The sequence below is a fragment of the Chiloscyllium plagiosum genome, unplaced genomic scaffold (assembly GCF_037043375.1).
Source record: "Chiloscyllium plagiosum isolate Xiang-an unplaced genomic scaffold, Cpla_swu_hap1 HiC_scaffold_23, whole genome shotgun sequence".
Classification (NCBI taxonomy): Eukaryota; Metazoa; Chordata; class Chondrichthyes; order Orectolobiformes; family Hemiscylliidae; genus Chiloscyllium; species Chiloscyllium plagiosum.
The window spans coordinates 45,237,128-45,258,816 of NW_028270161.1; the positions used below are offsets into that span (position 1 = coordinate 45,237,128).

At 42.5% G+C, this 21,689-nt stretch overlaps 1 long non-coding RNA gene across 1 annotated transcript in view; it reads left to right on the top strand.

Annotated features, from left to right (window-relative positions):
* Positions 1 to 21,689, top strand: part of LOC148145885 (uncharacterized) — an 87,485-nt gene that overhangs the window by 52,070 nt on the left and 13,726 nt on the right. The window contains exons 2-4 of the long non-coding RNA XR_015761221.1: positions 1,125 to 1,160; positions 5,453 to 5,548; positions 6,451 to 6,608. This is a non-coding gene — a long non-coding RNA (uncharacterized LOC148145885). The remainder of the gene's footprint in view (positions 1 to 1,124; positions 1,161 to 5,452; positions 5,549 to 6,450; positions 6,609 to 21,689) is intronic.

The following is a 21,689-nucleotide window of genomic DNA, read 5'->3' on the forward strand; positions in this document are numbered from 1 at the left end:
AATTATTTAGTTTGAATTATTTTCACTAGAAATAAAAATGAATTGCCATTTGAAAAAACATGGATTCATACGTTAATGCAAGCACTGATTTAATAAACACATAACAGAATGCATGTTAACACCCTAAAACTATCTTCATTTACCTTGCAAAATGTGCATTGCCTTGCCAGTACTGTCAGTGATGTCACACTGTCCCAATTGCTCACAGTTATTGTGCTTATTTGGATGTCAACATATTTTTAATTGGCAGGCCGTTTCACAAAGTGTGCATACTTTATGCTTGCACAATATGAACTTTTTGGGGGTGTCAGACCACAGCCAATGGAAAAAAATGATTTAATAAATGAGAACCAGCGCAGATTTGATAAAGGCAAAATGTGTTTCACCAGCTTGATTGACTTCTTTGATGAGCTAATGGAGAGGGGGTATAAATGTTGAGCAGTGTGTACTACCTACAAAATGCATTGCCAAGATTCACCAAAGATCCTTAGACAGCACCATCCAAACCATGACCACTTTCATCTAGAAGGACAAGGTCAGCAAATACATGGGAACACCATGTCCTGCAAGATCCTCTCCAAGTCGTTCATTATTTTGACCTGGAAATATATTGCCATTCCTTCACTATCACTGGGTCAAAATCCTGGAATTTCCTCCCTAGTGGGGTTATGGGCTTATACATCACATGGGCTGCAGCAACTCAAGAAGGCAGTTCACCACCTTCTCAATGAGCAACAAGGGACAGGCAATAAACGTTGGCCAACCAGTGATGCTGACATTCCATGAGTGAATAAGAATTGTGCAGAGGAATTTTGAAAAGTTCATTTATAAGGATTCACATAATAGACTTGCTAGCAACGTCTGGTGATTTCTGTCAGTTGTATTTTCAAAAGGATTTGTATTAATTTTTATCTTTTTCTTCTTTCTTGGTATTGATATGTCTTATGCACTTTAAGATAACAGCACCTTTATGTTTATTGAGAAGCAACATCCTGACAACAGATTGGCTTTTGAATTGTCCTAATTGTTTGCATTAATGAGTAGCCTGTGGGAATTTCAATGACTGTGTTTATAGGCATCATTTTCTACAGGATCTGAGATTTTGATATTTTCTTATTATTTAGGATCAAGAGGTAAGGCAAAAGCTTTTGAACCAGAAAGTAAGTAAGCTTTCTATTGGCACCTGTGCTAAAATATTTTCTGTTTTCAGAAAGCATCATAAATTGAACCTTTCAGGTATGGCAGTAAGCCACAGATTATGATCAATTATGTTATTGTAAAATTACTTAAGATCCCTTCGTCAACTTGCATCCCCTTTATGGAAGTTTAGTCATCAACTTGCTTATTCAGATTAACTTCTGTTAAAATATGGAAGTGGATCTTTTAATAATGCATTATGCATTTATACATTCACACTTTCAATTATTCCATCTGTGGAATAAAAATATTCAAAAACCAATAGTAATATATTGCTGACTTTGATAAATTATGATCCTAACTGACAAAGTAAAATCCTTTAATTTTCTTAAAATATTCTGCTTATAATTTAAATAAACTTTAACAATTTAAATGCTAACTAATTCCTATCACATCTTTCAAATATCAGTTGCATTTTTAAAAGGTTACACTATCATTTTGTTCCAGAAGGTTGTAAGTTTATTTGTCACTGCAGAGACTTAAAAACATAATTGATGTTTCAGTAAAGGACTGAGTGAGTGCTGCACTGTCAGAAGAGATATTAAACTGAGGGTCTTGAGCTAATGCAGCTATTCATTTACATATGAGCACAAATTGTCACAGTTTGCAAGAATGACCTCATATGAATTGGCTGACATCATTCTCTATCCAACAGTGACTCCAAAAGGAATCCCTTGTTTTTAAAAATCCTAAAGATGTGAATGATGATATCTAAATGATCTATTCTTTACTACGGAAAAAAAGAACAATCAGTATAAAAATGACAAGGAAAATGAATGAGAAACAAGAAAGCAACATATTTATGTTCAAAAAGCAAAGTATGGATATGTGATTCCTGAGATTACTTCCATAAATTCTCTTAACAATATGGATATTTCTGATGCTTACAGGACAGAAAATTAAAAATGCTCCTCTGTCTATTTTGTACTTTCTTACTTTGTTCAATTTGTTCTTTGCATTATGGTTTTATTTCCTTATTACTGCATCACCAAAAAAAAGCATAATCTGAAATAATTTTTAGCTAATTCACAATACTGAGGAAGCATTCAGCTTCGGTATCATGCAGTTTCAGTAAAATAATCACAATTTTCTTGTTCTAATCCAAGTCAGACTGGCAAGTGGCATTGATGCTTCCCAAGAGCATCACACTCAGTGTGATGCATTCAGACAATCTGAAATCACTTGCCAGTCTATGTATCTACAGCGGGAAACTACTCCTAATTCAGCTCTTAGTTGACAATGCCATTGACACAAAGGATAGAAAAAGAAAGCATGGGGAATTGAAATGTCACATTGTTAAAGTGGGCGTTTGGAGTGATATAGGTTGTACCTGGCTATACATATACAATTATGAAGACAAGTTGAAAACAAAAGAGGAGATATGTTCAGAACAGAAAGAAAGGAAAGATGAACTTTGTTAATTTTTTGAGACAATGCGGAGATTTAACTTGCAGATTTAAGGAAGTCGCCATCAGACTCGTGTGTGGAGAGCAATCATAGGACTGTAATTTTCCCTGAATTGGTCAATTGCATGTAATGGCCTCCTGCTGCTCCCCACCTGATCCACGAGTTTTTGCTCTGACCCCACAGGGGTCTAATCACTCTGCTCAAGACAGGGGATTGGAGGCTTACTGAAAGAACGCTGAATAGCTGGCCTTTTTTTAATCAAAGCACAAATAATTTTTTTTTAAAGTTATGGAATAAGCTGCTACATGTTGCTTTCCAACGTAAAGTTTCCTCCAAAAGCCAGAATTTGTTTTTCCCCATGTGAAGTTTTCTAGAAGTGTAAGCTTAAATCTAAAACAAGACTCTGATGGTTAACAGTGGTGAGTTAAGTCTAGGATGAGACAAGTCATGATTTTATTGAAACCAAAACAGAAATTGCTGGCAGCATCTGTGGAGTCAAATCAGAGTTAATGCTTCTGAAGAAGGGTCACTGCTCCCGAAATGTTAACTCTGCTTTCTCTCCACAGATCCTGCCAGACCTGCTGACATTTTCCAGCAATTTCTGTTTTTGTTTCAGATACCTGGCATCGCAGTTGTTTCTTTTTTTTTGTCTATGATTTTATTAAATTTTGGAGCAGGCCCAGGGGATAAATGTGTACTCTTGCTCATTTCAATCATGTTCATAGAATCGTAGAATCCCTACAATATGGAAGCAGGCTATTTAACCCATTGTGTTCACCCCTCCACTCTATCCCTGTAACCCTGAATTTCCTATGGCTAATCCACCTAGTCTGCATATTCCCAGACACTATGGGTAATTTAGCATGGCCAAGCCACCTAACCTACACATCTTTGGACTGTGGGAGGAAACCGGAGCACCTGGAGGAAACCCATGCAGACACGGGGAGAATGTGCAAACTCCACACAGACAGTTGTCTGAGGGTGAAATGAGCAGATGAATTCCTAAGGTATGCAGCAATGTAACAGCATTTTCAGAGTCATATGAGAGTTGCTGCTCTTGGAAGTTGAACTAAGAGTGGATTAGGACAAGTACGTAATTAATGTAATTAAATACTGTTTGAAGAAACACCATGAAAACTGGCCTAAATTAATCTGAATAGATGAAGCCAGTCCAAACCAATCAGCTTCTTTTATATGGGAAATCCCTTATTTTGAAACTAGCATCCCTTAGTCTAGACTGCCCCTTGAGAAGAAATAACCAGCATGTTAACCCCCCTCAGAATCATTTTTTATATATAAGATGATTTTGCATTCTTCCAATGTCCAATGAGTATAGGTCCAAACTACTTGATCTCTCCTAGTAAGAAAAAAAACCCCATCTCAGGAATCAGCCTCATGAACCCACTCTGAATTGCTTCCAATGTATATTGTCCGGAGATAAGGTGACCTAAAATGCACACAATACTCAGAGTACAGTCTCATCAATACCCTTTATAACTGCAGCAACTCCATACCTTTATTCTCCATTCCCCTTGCTGTATTAGGCCATTCCCCTTGCTGTATGTTGATTTTCCTAATCACTTGTACTTGTTAGATGTGTTAGGACATCTAGTTCCTTCTATACAACAGCATTCCACAATCTTTGTGCATTTAAATAATATTCTGCTGTTCATTTCTTTCTGACAAAGTGGAGAACTTCAGGTTTTCCCACATTATGTTCCATCTGACAGATTTTTGCCCACTTTTTTGGGCTATGTCTCTTTGTGGACTCTTTGTATTTTCCTCATAACTTGATTTCTCACCTACCGTCATATCATTAGCAACATTAAAGAATGCCCCTTGACTAAAGTCATTATTAAAACTCAAAAATATGTGCCTAAGGCCTAAAAATTCTATCCTGTTTCATGATCATCACTTTACAAATATGCATTAAAATAAATCCATTATTATAATAATGGCAAATATGGATGATCAATATTCAACTACCATCTTCTGAAGTTAATGTCTGAAACCTTTATGGACTAAAGCTGTAATCACTAGATCAAGTACAGCCAAGCTCTTAAAACTATCAATAAACAAAAAAAAATGTCTGAGTCAGAATTATCCTAATTAAAAATAGCACTGAAAGACAAATCCAAATCTCCTGGTTGTTTCATATCTTCCTGGTAAGTTACACACCACGATGAAAGCAGATCACCCAGATAGGAAAAGAGAATAGTGCCAGACACTGGATTCCACAAATTTCAGGCAAAAGTTCTTGAACAACAAGGCAAAGAGGGAAAAAGAAAATGAATTGATAAGAGGAAGAAGCTGGAAACCTCGCTCTCGTGGCTCTCTTTACCACAAAGTCAATCAACTTGGAATAATGACCGTATATTGAGAAGTTAAGGTCTACAAAGTTTTCCACTGCTGCAGAACATGAGTCAACAATTAAACCATTAACCTCAGACTCTGCCACCTCAATAACCCTAAGGACAATTAAGCTGAGTCTTATTCCTCTCTGCTTGTACCAGGCATTCTCCCTTTTAAATTTACAACCTTAACTTTTTGTTTGTATGTGTGTGTTCATTGTCACACTTTTATTAGTTTTGGGTGAGTAGGAAAAAGAATCCTCTCTGTTACACTCGAGGAAACATTGTAATTTGACTCCTTCATTTTGATTTAATTAATTACTTTTAAATGGTGTGTGACAGCTAAAAAAGAAACAAAACTATTCGGTGTGAAGAGCGAGATTGGATCCAAAAGAGAGGAGACGTAAGTGTCTCATATTGTTGTAAGGCTATAATGAAAAAGACCTGGAATAGTGGAAGAGGGGGGTAAAAAGTTGTTATTGTTATTATCATTTCAGTTTTTGCAGGAAATCCCTGAATCCATATCATAGCTGCTGATTTTGTTTTGTTGGAACACAAGAGAATGAATGCAAACCCATTTCAACCAAATACAGGTAATCTTTTGAAAACAATTACACTTTAAAAGTATCAATTAGCTGCAAAACAGTTCAAGATGTCTTGAGATTGCCGATGAAGCTAGATGCAACAAGAAGTTGTCTGCTAAAAATGCCTTTAAAATAAGGAAATGAGGAAAATGCTTTCTAGGAGTATTATAAAGCAGACTCTGAGCCCCTTCCTGAAGAAGGGCCTGTGCCCGAAACGTCGAATCTCCTGTTCCCTGGATGCTGCCTGACCTGCTGTGCTGTTCCAGCAATAAAGTTTCAACTCTGAGCCCCATAAGGAAATATTCAGTCAGAATACTAAAAGGATGGTCAAACAGATATGTTTTAGGGAATACTTTAAAGGAACAAAATGAGTTATCAACCTGGATCAGGATAGAAAACAAAATCCAGAGTTTATGGTCACCAAATGACATAACAATTATAATTCTGGCACACCTAGAGAGAATTAGAGAAACAGAGATATTTTAGACTATTGTGGGTTAGAGAGATTACAGAGATACAGAGAGGCAAGGCCATGAAGGAATATTCCATGAAGGCCTGAAAACAAAAGATTCAGTCTCTCCCATATTTAAATAAAGAAAACTTCTGCTACTCCAGTATTGGATGTTGGATGAACATGCTGACAAGTTAGAAATAAAAATCCTTTCTGTAACTGGACAGCAGATGGTACTAAACGGTTCATTAAAAGTAGGAATATCTATATTTCTCTTGTATGCATGTTGGATTGTAAGTCAGACATTGAAAAACACAATTGCCATTAAGTTATTAGGGTAGCTCCTCCTATATTGCTTCACTGCATGTAAAATCACTAGCTCTATGGTTGTGTCTCATGTGGGGCATTCCTGGCCTCTGCTTTCCTAACAAGATCAATTATGTCTGAATGAGTGATGCAGAAAGAGAAAGAGCGGGAGCAGCAGGAGGAAGTGACGACGACCAGAGGGGCAGCCGGGAAGGAAAGCAGTGAGTATAAATACTCACCCTTCGACGCCAACGGTCATTTTGAGTACGAGCAGCAGCTGAGTTTAAATGAACCCAGAAGGCTACAGCTAAGGTGAGACAGTTTGTTTTAAAATTACTTACCGGTAGCGGGCAGCGGTGTTTTTTTCTCTTCACTGAAAGAGCGGGAGCAGCAGGGGGAAGTGACGACGACCAGAGGGGCAGCCGGAAGCTGGTGTAGCGTAAGCTTACCTGGGTAGGTTTTTTTATCCTATAAAAGCGCGCAGGAGAGGAACCCGAGGCACTACAGAGGTGGTCAGTAGGTAAGTGCTGTGTTTTGCTTGTTCTATTCTTTAGATCTAGTTTTTTTTTTAAAAGGTTACTTTTAGAGGGATGGCAGTGAAGGCAGTGCAATGTTCCTCTTGCAACATGTTTGAGGTGAGGGATGCCATGGTCATCCCTGCTGATTGCATTTGCAGGAAGTGCACCCATCTCCAGCTCCTCCAAGACCGTGTTAGGGAACTGGAGCTGGAGTTGGATGAACTTAGGATCATTCGGGAGGCAGAGGGGGTCATAGACTGGAGCTTTAGGGAAGTAGTAACTCCAAAGATTGCAGATAGATGGGTGACAGTGAGGGGACTGGGAAGAAGCAGCCAGTGCAGGGACCCCCTGCGGTTGTTCCCCTCAAGAACAAGTATACCGTTTTGGATACTTGTGGAGGGGACGACTTACCAGGGGTAAGCAATGGGGTTCAGGCCTCTGGCACGGAGCCTGTCCCCGTTGCTTTGAAGGGAAGGGTGGAGAAGAGCAGAGCAACAGTTACTGGGGACTCAATAGTTCGGGGCACAGATAGGCGGTTCTGTGGGGGCGAGAGAGACTCACGTTTGGTATGTTGCCTCCCAGATGCAAGGGTATGTGACGTCTCTGATCGTGTTTTCCGGGTCCTTAAGGGGGAGGGGGAGCAGCCCGAAGTCATGGTCCACATTGGCACCAACGACATAGGTAGGAGGAGGGCTGCGGATGTTAGGCAGGCTTTCAGGGAGCTAGGTTGGAAGCTCAGAGTTAGAACAAACAGAGTTGTTGTCTCTGGTTTGTTACCCATGCCACGTGATAGAGAGTCGAGGAATAGGGAGAGAGAACAGTTAAATGCATGGCGACAGGGATGGTGCAGGAGGGAGGGATTCCAGTATCTGGATAACTGGGGTTCTTTCTGTGGAAGGTGGGACCTCTATAAACAGGATGGTTTACACCTGAACCTGAGGGGCACCAGTATCCTTGGGGGGAGGTTTGCGAGTGCTCTTGGGCGGCGTTTAAACTAACTCTGCAGGGGCATGGGAACCTAGACTGTAGCTTTAGGCTGCAGGACCTGGAGTGTAGGGAGGTTAGGAACATGGCATCAATCTCAAAGGAGGGTGCCTGTAAACAGGAAAGTGGCTTGAAGTGTGTATACTTCAATGCAAGAAGTATACGAAACAAGGTAGGTGAACTTGCAGCGTGGGTTGGTACCTGGGACTTCGATGTTGTAGCTATTACGGAGACATGGGTAGAACAGGGACAGGATTGGCTGTTGCAGGTTCCAGGGTTTAAATGTTTTAGTAGGGTCAGAGGTGGGGGTAAAAGAGGGGGAGGTGTGGCATTGCTTGTCAAAGATAGTATTACAGCGGTGGAAAGGACGATGGATGAAGACTCGCCATCTGAGGTATTTGGGCTGAGGTTAGGAATAGGAAAGGTGAGGTCACCCTGTTAGGAGTTTTCTACAGGCCTCCAAATAGTCCTAGAGGCGTAGAAGAAAGGATTGCGAGATTATTCAGGAGAAGAGTGAAAGTAATAGGGTGGTTGTTATGGGGGACTTTAACTTTCCAGATATTGACTGGGAAAGCTATACCTCGAGTTCGTTAGATGGGTCAGTGTTTGTCCAATGTATGCAGGAGGGTTTCCTGATACAATATGTAGACAGGCCAACAAGAGGTGAGGCCATACTGGATTTGGTTCTGGGTAACGAACCAGGCCAGGTGTTAGAATTGGAGGTAGGTGAGCACTTTGGGGACAGTGACCACAATTCGGTGACTTTTACTCTAGTGATGGAGAGGGATAAGTGTGCACTGCAGGGCAAGAGTTATAGCTGGGGGCAGGGAAATTATGATGCAGTGAGGCACGACTTAGGATGCATGGCTTGGAAAAGTAGGCTTCAAGGCATGGGCACAATTGATATGTGGAGCTTGTTCAAGGAGCAACTATTGAGTGTCCTTGATAAGTATGTACCTGTCAGGCAGGGAGGAAAGGGTCGTGTGAGGGAGCCGTGGTTTAATAAGGAATTGGAATCCCTTGTTAAATGGAAGAGGCCTATGTAAAGATGAGGCATGAAGGTTCAATTGGGGTGATTGAGAGTTATAAGGTAGCCAGGAAGGATCTGAAGAGAGAGCTAAGAGCAGCAAGGTGGGGACCTGAAAAGTCCTTAGTTGGTAGGATTAGGGAAATCCCTAAGGCTTTCTATAGGTTTGTCAGGAATAAAAGAATGACTAGGGTAGAAATAGGTCCAGTCAAGGATAGTAGTGGGAAGTTGCGTGTGGAGGCTGAAGAGATTGGGGAGATACTGAATGAATACTTTTCGTCAGTATTCACTCAGGAACAGGACATTGTTGCCGATGTGAATATTGAGTCACAATTAATTAGAATGGACGGCTTTGAGGTATGTAGGGAAGAGGTGTTGAAATTCTGGAAAGGGTGAAAATAGTGCCAGAAGACTGGAGGATAGCAAATGTGGTTCCCTTGTTCAAGAAGGGGAGTAGGGATAACCCTAGTAACTATAGGCCGGTGAGTCTCACTTCTGTTGTGGGCAAAGTCTTAGAGAGAATTGTAAGGGATAGGATTTATGAACATCTGGATAGGAATAATGTGATCAAGGATAGTCAGCATGGTTTTGTGAAGGGCAGGTCGTGCCTCACAAACCTTATTGAATTCTTTGAGAAGGTGACTAAGGAGGTAGACGAGGGTAAAGCGGTAGATGTGGTGTATATGGATTTTAGTAAGGCATTTGATAAGGTTCCCCATGGTCGGCTACAGCAAAAAATACGGAGGTATGGCATTGAGGGTGAGTTGGAGGTTTGGATTAGGAATTGGCTGGCTGGAAGAAGACAGAGCGTAGTAGTTGATGGTAAAGGTTCATCTTGGAGTGCAGTTACTAGCGGTTTTCCGCAAGGATCTGTTTTGGGACCATTGCTGTTTGTCATTTTTATAAATGACCTGGAGGAGGGGCTAGAAGGTTGGGTGAGCAAGTTTGCGGATGATACAAAAGTCGGTGGAGTTGTTGACAGTGAGGAAGGATGTGTCAGGTTACAGCAGGATATAGATAAGTTGCAGAGCTGGGCAGAAAGATGGCAAATGGAGTTCAATGTAGGTAAGTGTGAGGTGATTCACTTTGGTAAGAGTAACAAAAAGATGGGGTACTGGGCTAATGGTCGGATACTTGGTAGTGTGGATGAGCAGAGGGATCTTGGTGTCCATGTACACAGATCTCTGAAAGTTGCCACCCAGGTGAATAGTGCAGTGAAGAAGGCATATGGCGTACTGGCTTTTATTGGTAGAGGAATTGAGTTCCAGAGCCCTGAAGTCATGTTGCAGTTGTATAAGACTCTGGTGCAGCCGCATCTGGAGTGTTGTGTGCAGTTTTGGTCGCCATACTATAGGAAGGATGTGGAGGCACTGGAACGGGTGCAGAGGAGGTTTACCAGGATGTTGCCTGGTATGGTAGGAAGATCGTATGAGGAAAGACTGAGGCACTTGGGGCTGTTTTCATTGGAGAAAAGAAGGTTTAGGGGTGACTTGATAGAGGTGTACAAGATGATTAGGGGTTTAGATAGGGTTGACCATGAGAACCTTTTTCCACGTATGGAGTCAGCTATTACGAGGGGGCATAGCTTTAAATTAAGGGGTGGTAGGTATAGGACAGATGTTAGGGGTAGATTCTTTACTCAGTGAGTCGTGAGTTCATGGAATGCCCTGCCAGTAGCAGTGGTGGACTCTCCCTCTTTATGGGCATTTAAACGGGCATTGGATAGGCATATGGAGGATAGTGGGCTAGTGTAGGTTAGGTGGGCTTGGATCGGCGCAACATCGAGGGCCAAAGGGCCTGTACTGCGCTGTATTTTTCTATGTTCTATGTTCTATGCATGGCTTTCTGCTAGACTCCATCATCCATTTCTAATCACTTTTCTGGCTAAGGAGCGACTCAGTCATTTATAAGGATCATTTCTATGTAACACTGTTTCAGAAAGTGTCTGAGAAAATTTTATCTAATAAGCATTATGATTAATAGCTATGTACTCTTTATTTGTGTTAATGAACCATTTAGTGATAGGTTTGCTGCCTTGTGTAGTTAATTCCATCTCTGTTAGCTGCTCCATCAATCTAGAATTATACCCAGGGGACTTAATTTCTTCAAAATTAGGTATTAATTTATTAGTTTGTGTGGTCTCTAATCCCACTGAATATTAAATGTCTATTTTTGGTAACAAATATTACACATTATTCCAAATTTTCAATATGAAATGGGATTGGAGTCCACAAAACAAGCAAAATCTTTAATTTTGAATTTTTTTTGTGAGCAGACAAACAAGTCCCTTAAGAATCCTGTATGTTTCAATATGTCAGAAACAATTGCTTATCATAACTTCTGCTCAGTTCTCCCAAGTAGTGTCAGAATAGTTATTGAGTATGTAGTGCAATACATTTTTTTTTAATAATTGTGCAGTTGGCATTCTTCTGCATATATTGGTGGAACTGCTGGATTCTCAGTTTTATTCAGTTGCTGTGATGTGCTGTATAATTTCCTGAATACTGTGACCACTTGCCTGGAAGTCAAACATTGACCCCTATATATCATCTCTGATTCCTCCAAGCAGCATCTTGATATGGTACAACTGTTTCCATGTATGCCACTGACTGGCAAGAAGGAAGCAAATGTACTGTAGCCAAATTTGCAGACTAGAAAAAAGGTGGAAAGGCAAGCTGTGAGAGGGATAAACTCTCAGAGTTTACTGAGAGATTAAGTAAATGGGCCAACAATTGGCAAACAGAGTATAATGTGGGAAAATGTGAAGTTGTTCATTTTAAAAGAGAGAACAAAATAACAGTATTATTTAAATGGCAAAAAACCATAACACAAAGGGGCTTGTGCACAAAACACAAACAGCTGGCATACAGGTACAATCGATAATCAGGAAGTCTAATAGAATGTTGGCCCTTATTTTAAGGTGGCTGGAGTATCAGTGCAAGGAAATCTTATTACAACTGTACATGGTCCTAGGGAGACCACATCCGCAGTGATGTAAGCAGTTCTGGGCCCTTATTTAAGGAAAACTATCTGTTAATTGGAAGTAGTTCAGAGAAGGTACATGAGGATGACCTCTGCTATGTAGAGACTGTTTTATGAGCAACAACTAAACAGGTTGGAACACAACTCACTGCAACTTAGAAGAATGAGAGTTGACTCATTGAAACATATAGGATTCTTAAGGGGCTTTTCAATGAAATGCTGACAGGATGTGACTCAGGACAGAGGATGTATTCTCAAAATAAAGGAATGTCAGTTTATAGTGAGATAAGGAGCACGTTCTTCTTTCAGAAGGTGAATCTTGGAATTCCTTGCTACAGAGAGCTTGCGTATGTTTAAGGCTAAGATAAATAGATTCTTGATCAGTAGGGGAATCAGAATTATGGAGAAAGGGCATGAAGATGGATGTGATGAGCGTTGGATCAGTAGGGCAGAGCAGGCTCAAGGGGCTGAACTGCCTACTCCTGTTCCTATGATTATATGGATACCGAAACTCAGCTCCAGCGAAAGCTGCAAATTGGCATTGATCAGGCTGCAATGGGTAAAACTTGGTTCAGAGTATTACTTTGATTTTAAGGTGAAATTAGGATCCATCGGAACTTTGAAAATATGGATCTTGAGCCTAAAACCTTTCGGAATCTTCTGAGAATTTTCCATGTTGCTTGCCCAGTTTGAGAATATGGAACCCTACCAATATGACTTTAGAAAACATTTGATATCCACACCATTAAAAGTCTAAAAAAAAACTATGCCTGACTCAATTAAGTAATCTCTGTCCAGTGACAAAATGTTAAATCCAAATATTAACCAATGTTAGTTATTAACATGAACAATATACATTATATTCAGATGAAAATCACTCTGCTGTAGAATGTTAGAGGAGAATGGCTGCAAGATCTCTTGTACAAGCACACAATCAAGGACCAATACTTGTTTCATCATTTTCTTCTCACCATTTGCAATCTTGAGTACAATGAAAATCTTTTATGGTGAAACTGTGTTTGGTGCATAAGACATAACTGTGACAGGAACCAGCAGATTCCCCGTTACTGACAGTTGAAGAAAATGATAAAGACAGCAAGTTAAAGTGCAATCATGGTAAATGCACAGCTCATCTTGAATCTGGTGCACCTTTGACATTAATTTCCAGGACTTCCTAATCTTACTGCTGCAGAATGCAGCTCCTGTAATAAGGAAACTATAATGCAAAGATGACGCATTATCAACTTCAGGTTGCAAACCTTGATCTTAAACCGATTATACACACCATAAAAATATATGTTTAAATACAATTATTAGATTCAGTCAATGCATAAAGAATTAAAACCTCCACCCATGTAGGTTGATTGATCTATTAAGGGCAATCCACATTACATGTTAATAATTGAGGGCAAATTTAACCTCAGCTGTCATTGGCAGTATCAAATTAGTTACACATTTTCCATTTCGTTATATATTTTCCACTCATTTCGAAGTGGATAGCAGATACAATCCCACAAATTTCTTATTGGGAAGCTTATGTTAAAGCAGTCCTAGCAGTTCTGATCACATAGCATTAATGACAACATATGTAGCAAGTTATGTTTTCAGATATACATTTTTGGTGAAGAAAATGCAAGATCAACCAATGTCTTTGGTTGTATATCCTATTACCTTGAAACCTGAGGAATTATCATTAAATTGCTGGGCTAAAAGTGAGTTCCAAAGATTTCTGGTTAGCAAGTGTACATGACTGTCATTATTGAAAGGATAATTATCATCAGATAACTTTACTTGTAGTGAGATTATTATATCCACCCATGTTAGTGAAAATGTGCACAACACCCTAGAATGCAGACAGTGTTAAAGTGAGTTAAAAAAGATTGTCATTTATCTAAATTGCCTGCTACTCTGCAGGACCATATGTTTTTCAGCAGTCATCAGTGGTGATAGCTCAGTGTGTAGCAGGTGGGTGTGGGAAAGCCAAACATGAAGGATGATTTCACTGGCAAGACCACAATATCACTATTGTTCTCCTACAGTCTTTGTGGTTTCTGCACTATTAATGAGTATCACTATTATTGAGTTAGGTTGAGCTATGACAAAGGTGTCCATGGATATAATATTACTATCAAGAGCTATCCAATTAGTCCCACTCAGGTGCTCTTTCCCCACATATCTGCAACCTTTTAATCTTTCAAAGGAACAAAGCCACATATTCTTAACACAAGCAGAGCCAGACTGTAGTTATGTATTCTGAATTTTTCCTTTTTCCTCTTGTCATCCAAACACAACAAAAACAACGGAGAAACTTTGCATCTGTGGAGAAACAGAGTTAACATTTTGAGTCCAGTGATCCTTCGAAATGTAACAATGGATTCACCGGCTTGATCAATCAATCTAGATACTGCATGCTTGGGTGAGCCAAGACAAAATTGCCATCTGCTGGAAACATAGTGTCAGGTTTATTTGCAAATAATTGCAGCATTATAAGAAAATAAAGATACACCAAGTATTGCAGATTTACCTGGTCAAGTGACTATTAATATCTAATGCTCTTTGAAATGTAAAGCTTCCTTACCATCACAAAGCAAACAGATGTGCACACACCCCAAAATGTTTCGTACAATCTTCTTATTGACTTCTACAGATTTTCTGATACTCAGAATGTCATTTAAATTAGATAGTCAACTGGAATGTCCAGCGGAAAACTTAATTGCAAAAGTGTTTGACTTTAATTTTATGTCTTCTCTTTACTAAAATGACTCATTTATTTCCATCTTTGAATATGAATGTCTGCTTTCAGGTTCTCAGATAATTAAGGTGAGAAATTGCCTTGCAGATGTTGCTGCTTAAAAAGAGTTATACACTACATGATCTGAAAGATCATGAATTGATATTGTCTTGATGTCAAACAATCCAACCAGATGTAATGCCATGATTCTAAATGTATCAAAATAGCCTCTTCCCTTGATCACTCTGCTAACAAGTGGCAAGCTGCAAGATGGACCTTGTGCTATTGTTAAATTAACAGCCGGGCATCCAATATGATTTAAGGTCAGCTCGTCAGTACTTGTTCAATTGCATTGTTATGGAAGTACCCTGGAGTGTTCTTGTAGATGTGAATTCCTGGGTTTTCAGATTGTGTTATGTTATCCTCAGTGGTGAGGATGGCACAGTTTTGTGAAAGAAGTCGGACTTTGTCTATACAAAGGGAATGGTAGGTTTAGGTACAGCTGTGGCACTATGATGGAGTCTCTGGGTCAGCAACTGGACAGAGAGATAGAACTGTGCCTGAGAAGAGGGCAATCTTTTCTTTTAATTTCAAAAATAAACTTTATTCATAAAATTATTTGGGTTTCTTTACAATTGGTCATGCCATTCTTGTGCACACATTAAATTGCTTTACATACAGACATCAACATTTATTTTTCCTATATACAAGTCTGTACATTTACTATCCAGCTCTTCTGCTGAGGCTTCAGCGAAGCCCAAATGACTGCGTGGGCCCCCTGTTCTTCTTAGGCAGGCAGACATTACACGGTGGTCTTTCCCCTCCGTGCCTTGGCGGCAGCTGCCCCAAGCTTCAGCGCATCCCTCAACACGTAGTCCTGAACCTTGGAATGTACCAGTCTGCAACACTCAGTCAGAGTCAACTCCTTCAGCTGGAAGATCAACAGGTTTCGGTCCGCCCAGAGAGCGTCCTTCACCGATTTGATGATCCTCCAGGCATAGTTGATGTTCGTCTCGATGTGCGTCCTGGGGGACAGATCGTAGAGCACGGAGTCCTGCGTCACGGCACTGCTCGGGACGAACCTCAACAAACACCACTGCATTCCTCTCCAGACTTCTTCTGCGTAGGCACATTCCAGAAGGAGGTGTGTGACAGTCTCGTCTCCCCCGCAGCCGCTTCGAGGGCAGCGTGCGATGCGGCTGAGAATCCGGGCGTGCATAAAGGATCTCACAGGCAGAGCCCTTCTCACCACCAGCCAAGCCATGTCTTGGTGCTTGTTGGAAAGTTCTGGCGATGAGGCATTCTGCCAAATGGCTTTGACAGTCTGCTCAGGGAACCGCTCGATAGGATCCGCCCTCTCCTTTTCCCGAAGGGTCTCAAGGACACTACGTGCTGACTTGTGGTCAAAGGTGTTTTTCTTCATAAATTTCTCCACGAAGGACAGGTGATACGGAACGGTCCAACTACTCGGAGCGTTCCGCGGCAGCGAGGCCAGGCCCATCCTTCGCAACACCGGGGACAGGTAGAACCTCAGTACGTAGTGACACTTGGTGTTTGCGTACCGGGGATCCACGCACAGCTTGATGCAGCCAAAGACAAAGGTGGCCATCAGGGTGAGGGTGGCATTGGATGTATTTTTTCCCCCGTTGCCCAGATCTTTGTACAGCGAGTCCCTTCGGACCCGGTCCATCTTTGACCTCCATATGAACTGGAAGATGGCCCGGGTGATTGCAGCGGCACAGGTTCTGGGAATAGGCCAGACCTGTGCCACGTATAACAGCAATGACAATTCCTCACACCTGATGACCAGGTTTTTTCCTGCGATGGAGAGCGACTGTAGCTTCCATCTGCCCAGTTTCTGCCTCACTTTGCTGATACGCTCCTCCCAAGACTTGGCGCATGCCCCAGCCCCTCCGAACCAAATACCCAGCAGCTTCAGGTGGTCGGTCCTGACCGTGAAGGGGATCGAGGATTGGTCGGCTCAGTTCCCGAAGAGCAAGGCCTCGCTCTTGCCTCGCTCTTGCCTCGCTCTTGCCTCGGTTTACCTTGGCCCTCGAGGCCCGTTCGAACTGGTCACAAATGCACATGAGTCTGCGCACGGACAGCGGATCCGAGCAGAAAACGGCGACGTCATCCATGTACAGGGAGGCCTTAACCTGCAGACCCCCGCTGCCAGGAATAGTCACCCCTCTCAGCCTCGCATCCTTCCTGATGGACTCGGCAAATGGCTCTATGCAGCACACAAACAAGGCAGGAGAGAGGGGGCAGCCCTGCCTGACTCCAGATCTGACTGGGAAGCTATCTGATTCCCACCCGTTGATTGAGACTGCACTACAATGTTGGTGTAGAGCAGTCTGATCCAATTGCAGATTCCCTCCCCAAAGCCCATTTTGGAGAGAACATCTCTCATATACGTGTGTGATATCCTGTCAAAGGCTTTCTCCTGGTCCAGGCTGATCAGGCAGGTGTCCAACCCTCTGTCCTGCACGTAGGTGATCGTATCCCTGAGGAGTGCGAGACTCTCAGCGATCATCCTGCCCGGCACAGCACAGGTTTGGTCAGGGTGAATCACCGACCCTAGAGCAGACCTGACCCGGTAATCTGCATTCAACAGTGAGATTGGTCTCCAATTTTTGAGTTCCTCCCTCTCCCCCTTCCGCTTGTAGACGAGGGTGATGATGTCTTTCCTCATGGATTCACTCATGGTACCTGCCCGAAGCATACTGACATACACCTCCAGCAGGTCCTGGCCAATCAAGTCCCACAGAGTGGAATAGAGCTCGACCGGTAAGCCGTCGCTTCCGGGAGTTTTATTCTTTTCGAAGGACTCGAGGGCCTTGGTCAGCTCGTCCAGAGATAGCGGCTGGTCCAGCCTCTCCCGTGTTCTGTCGTCTAAGACCTCCGTGATAGAGGACAGGAACGACTGGGAGGTCGCGCTGTCGGTCGGCTTTGCGTCATACAGACTGGCGTAGAAGGATTTACTGTGCATGTCTGCTGCTTCAAACCCACCAGAAGCAGGTCAGCACAACCAAATGAACCTCCAATGTCCTACCACGATCCAGCGATAATCTCCAGCAGCTCTGACGACTTGCAACTCGACCCCTGTGGTTTCTCCCCTGCCAGCACACGTCTGCTGCATTGAACCTGCAGCACTCGAGCAGAATCTCTTCCTCTGGTCCTCAGGAACTACACATATTCCGAGCCAAAAGGCCGAGATTTGAAGAAGAGGGCAATCATTATACCACATTCTCCGCCAGCCAGAACCAGAACCCTCTATGCTCCTCAAAAGGAAAATAAGACTGCCTGGCAGGTCAGCCAAGGCATCCACCATCACAGTGCAAATGTCCATCAGTGCTCTCCCTGTATGCTGTCTCATTAAGCCTTCATCTGAATCCTCCACAGCTGTCCTTGTCTGCTCTCTCACCCTCCAATAAACTGGGAAATGAACAATCTTTTACTCAATCTGGGCATACGGCATGCATGCCCAGATGATTTACCATCTGAGCCTAATTGTAGACTAGACTCTGGGTTACGTGCAGTGCCAGTGTCTGAGCTGGTGACAATAGACAATAGGTGCAGGAGTAGGCCATTCTACCCTTCAAGCCTGCACCACCATTCAATATGATCATGGCTGATCATCCTTAATCAGTATCCTGTTCCTGCCTTATCTCCATAACCCTTGATTCCATTATCCTTGAGAGCTCTATCCAACTCTTTCTTAAATGAATCCAGAGACTGGGCCTCCATTGCCCTCTGGGGCAGAGCATTCCACACAGCCACCACCCTCTGGGTGAAGATGTTTCTCCTCATCTCTGTCCTAAATGGTCTACCCCGTATTTTTAAGCTGTGTCCTCTGGTTCAGGACTCACCCATCAGCGGAAACATGTTTCCTGCCTCCAGAGAGTCCAATCTTTTAATAATATTATATGTCTCAATCAGATCCCCTCTCAGTCTTCTAAACTCAAGGGTATACAAGCCCAGTTGCTCCAGTCTTTCAGCGTAAGGTAGTCCCGCCATTCCAGGAATTGACCTCGTGAACCTACGCTGCACCCCCTCAATAGCCAGAATGTCTTTCCTCAAATTTGGAGACCAGAACTGCACACAATACTCCAGGTGTGGTCTCATCAGGACCCTGTACAGCTGCAGAATAACCTCTTTGCTTCTATATTCAATCCCTCTTGTTATGAAGGCCAGCATGCTATTAGCCTTCTTCACTACCTGCTGTACCTGCATGCTTACCTTCCTTGACTGGTGTACAAGAACACCCAGACCTCTCTGTACTGCCCCTTTACCTAAATTGATTCCATTTAGGTAGTAATCTGCCTTCCTGTTCTTGCCACCAAAGTGGATAACCATACATTTATCCACATCTGCCATGCATCTGACCACTCACCTAACCTGTCCAGGTCACCCTGTAATCTCCTAACATCCTCCTCACATTTCATCCTGCCACCCAGCTTAGTATCATCAGCAAATTTGCTAATGTTATTACTAATACTGCAAGTACCTGATCAAGTGAGGAGACCCTTACTGTTGGGGCAGGTGATAGTTCTTAAGGTAACAGAAAACAGGAAATCAGAAGGAGATGGAGGGAATCAAGGAAAGAATGATGAGGTGGGAAGCAAGAGGTCCATTTCCACACGATCAGAAACTAGTTCATCATCGCAGACAAGAGGGTAAAGTTGGACAGGGGTGTGACTAGGGACATGGATCAGAAATATACATCATCCTCATGTCTCAGTGATCTTGGGCTCTAATGCAGCTAGTGCCTTGATCTGGACAACTATCTCCACCTTAGAGATTCAGAGATGCAGTCAACTTCATCTCCCACCAATCTTGACTTTCAATTGTGTTCGCTTGATTGCTGGTGAAATAGTGGAAAATCAGTGGCTGTGTAGTATATTACACTTGCATTGGATTGACCAGTGAGAAAACTCGGTGCTTTGGTGGGTGGGAGATGTAATATGGAAATGTATTCAATGAAAGTGTTCCTTTTTGTAAGATGATTAGAATTCATGTTGCATTGCTGCCAGGCTCAGAGAACTGATATCCCTGGCTAGCTGCTCCCAGTCCCTTCTGGGATTGATCCAAACATGTGGAATCGTAACCTTTTTCTTCCTGTTCACTTACATCTCTAATATCTCCGATATCACATCTGCCGCTATGCAACAGAAGAAGGTAAATCAGTAACTACTGTTGTTAGAAACTGTAAGTTTTATCAGTATTGTTTGGTGTGACAAGTGGCTTTTGGCCAACTCACAAGCTTCGATTAGTTTCTTATGAGAATTTGATACATAGGACAGAAACGTCATCTCTCCATTTTTCTTTATTATATTTTTCCTTAACCAGTTTCAGAAGCGCAATTGGAATTCTCACTCACCATTTCCTCTAAATACAAATAAGATATCTGGAATGTTGTGTTCCATAAGTGTTTTTCTTGAGTTCACTGAAACTGTGTAAAAGTACTTTTTCATGTTATCATGTTTGGGCACCATGTACCTAGTTACAAAACCAAGGTGGGTGGATAGAGTCAAGATACAAAAAAAACAAAAAAACAGACATTGCTGGAGAAATTCAGCATTTCAGGTCCAGTGACCCTTCTTCAGAAACATTGACCGCTTTCTCTCCATAGATGCTGCCAGACATGCTGGGTTTCTCCAGCAATTTCTGTTTTTGAAGCATATACTATGGATAAGACAGGAAGATACAGTATTTTGTGTGAAGGCAGGGTAAGAAAGGTTTTCCTATCCCTTACTTTATTTTCAAATAGGCCAATGGGGGAGAAAGGCTTCTTAGGAGATGAAGGAATTCTCAAAACTACCTGAATTTAAAACATTGAGACTAGCTTCACGGGAATGAACAAGTAATGAAACCTCTTACTCCTCAACAGGCTGTAAAAACTAACAAGAACAGAGGTAGAGGGGAACAATATTGAATCGAAGTAATATAAACCTTTGGTCTAGAATCTATGATACACTAAAGAACCTAAAAAAGGAACTAAAGGAGCAGGGAGTGCATTAAGTCAAAGGACAAAAAAAACTAGGACAAGCTCCTGAAGCTCTGTTATACAAAAAAGAGCTTAACTTGAACAGAAAATTATTGTTCCACAGCCAAAAACCAACTAGACATTTGTAAAAAAAACTTACAACTCCCTGCTGTTCAAAATCTACCCACTGAATGGATAGGCTTTTTCACTTTTGGAGATGACCAGACAAGGATTCTCCTTTAGGTAAAAACAATGACTGCAGATGCTGGAAACCAGATTCTGGATCAGTGGTGCTGGAAGAGCACAGCAATTCAGGCAGCATCCGAGGACAGGCAAAATCGACGTTTCGGGCAAAAGCCCTTCATCAGGAATAAAGGCAGAGAGACTGAAGCGTGGAGAGATAAGCTAGAGGAGGGTGGGGGTGGGGAGAGAGTAGCATAGAGTAGAATAGGTCAGTGGGGAAGGAGGTGAAGGTGATAGGTCAGGGAGGAGAGGGTGGAGTGGATAGGTGGAAAAGGAGCTAGGCAGGTCGGACAAGTCCGGACACGTCAGGGAATCGTGTTGCTGGAGGTTAGAAACTAGGATGCGGTGGGGGAAGGGGAAATGAGGAAACTGTTGAAATCCACATTGATGCCCTGGGGTTGAAGTGTTCCGAGGCGGAAGATGAGGCGTTCTTCTTCCATGCGTCTGGTGGTGAGGGAGCGGCGATGGAGGAGGCCCAGCACCTCCATATCCTCCGCAGAGTGGGAGGGGGAGTTGAAATGTTGAGCCACGGGGCGATTTGGTTGATTGGTGCGGGTGTCCCAGAGATGTTCCCTAAAGCGCCCCTGGTGCTCACCTTCCACCCTACCAACCTTCGCATAAACCAAATCATCCGCCGACATTTCCGCCACCTCCAAACAGACCCCACCACCAGGGATATATTTCCCTCCCCACCCCTCTCCGCCTTCCGCAAAGGCCGTTCCCTCCGTGACTACCTGGTCAGGTCCATGCCCCCCTACGACCCACCCTCCCATCCTGGCACTTTCCCCTGCCACCGCAGGAACTGTAAAACCTGTGCCCACACCTCCTCCCTCACCTCCATCCAAGGCCCTAAAGGAGCCTCCCACATCCATCAAAGTTTTACCTGCACATCCACTAATATCATTTATTGTATCCGTTGCTC